Consider the following 1,163-nt stretch of genomic DNA (forward strand, 5'->3'; position numbering starts at 1 on the left):
AAGGAAGAAACTAAGTTCTCCCATCATACTCATCTCAAATTTGCTTTTCATCAACTCTGAGAATTTTTTGCAATGTTTTGCATTTGTAGAGCCAAATATGATGTCGTCCACATATATTTGAACAAGTAAAATATTACCTTTATGCTTCTTGAGAAAGAGAGTTGTATCGATTGTATCTTTTTTGAACCCATTGTCGATGAGGAAGGTAGATAGAGTGTCATACCAGGCTCTGGATGCCTGCTTGAGCCCATAAAGAGCTTTGTCCAGAAAATAGACATAATCTAGATGCTTTGAATCTTCGAACCCAAGAGGCTGTTGCACATAGACTTCTTCTCGTAGTTTACCATTGAGGAAGGCAGACTTGACATCCATTTGGTAGACTTTAAAGCCCTTATGTGCTGCATAGGCTAGAAACATTCTGATTGCTTCAAGTCTWGCAACCGGGGCGAATGTTTCATCGTAGTCAATGTCTTCTTCCTGGCGATAACCTTTTGCAACAAGCCTGTCTTTGTTCCTTATGACAATGTCATCTTCGTCTTTTTTGTTTCTAAAGACCCATTTGGTTCCTATTGCCGTTTTTCCTTTGGGAAGAGGCATTAGGGACCAAACTTTGTTTCGTTCAAACTGAAGTAATTCCTTTTGCATGGCGTTTATCCAGTTTGGGTCTTGTAGGGCTTCAGAGATCTTTTGCGGTTCAATCATGCTCAAGAAGTTTGCAAAGAGGCATTCACTTGCAGTTGTGGATCTCGTTTTGACACCAGAGGTTGGATCACCGATGATTTGGTGATATGGGTGATTCTTCGTCCACTTGGTGCTTGATGGAGGTTCTGAAGCAACAAGATGCAGTTCTTCATCGACTGATGGAACTGCTTGCTCCCCCTCAACGAGATCATGATGTGAAGACACAAAAGAAGTAAATTGTGAAGTAACATGAGTTTCTGGAAAAGATGTACCTTGTGTATGAGAAACTGCATGTTCATCATTGATTATGGGTATTGATTTTGCATTTGACTCGTGTCCAGAGATCACTTCTTCATCGAATATGTCTTCAAATAGTWGAGCTAGCTCTGATTCATTGGGTTTGCTCAGTGATGAATCAGATGCTCTTCTTTGAGGCGCGAGTTCTGAACTGTTGTGTCCAGAAGTCCTTTGTGTAGAGTCAT

This window comes from Cynara cardunculus (genome assembly GCF_001531365.2).
Source record: "Cynara cardunculus var. scolymus isolate 2C chromosome LG 10, CcrdV1, whole genome shotgun sequence".
Taxonomy (NCBI): Eukaryota; Viridiplantae; Streptophyta; class Magnoliopsida; order Asterales; family Asteraceae; genus Cynara; species Cynara cardunculus.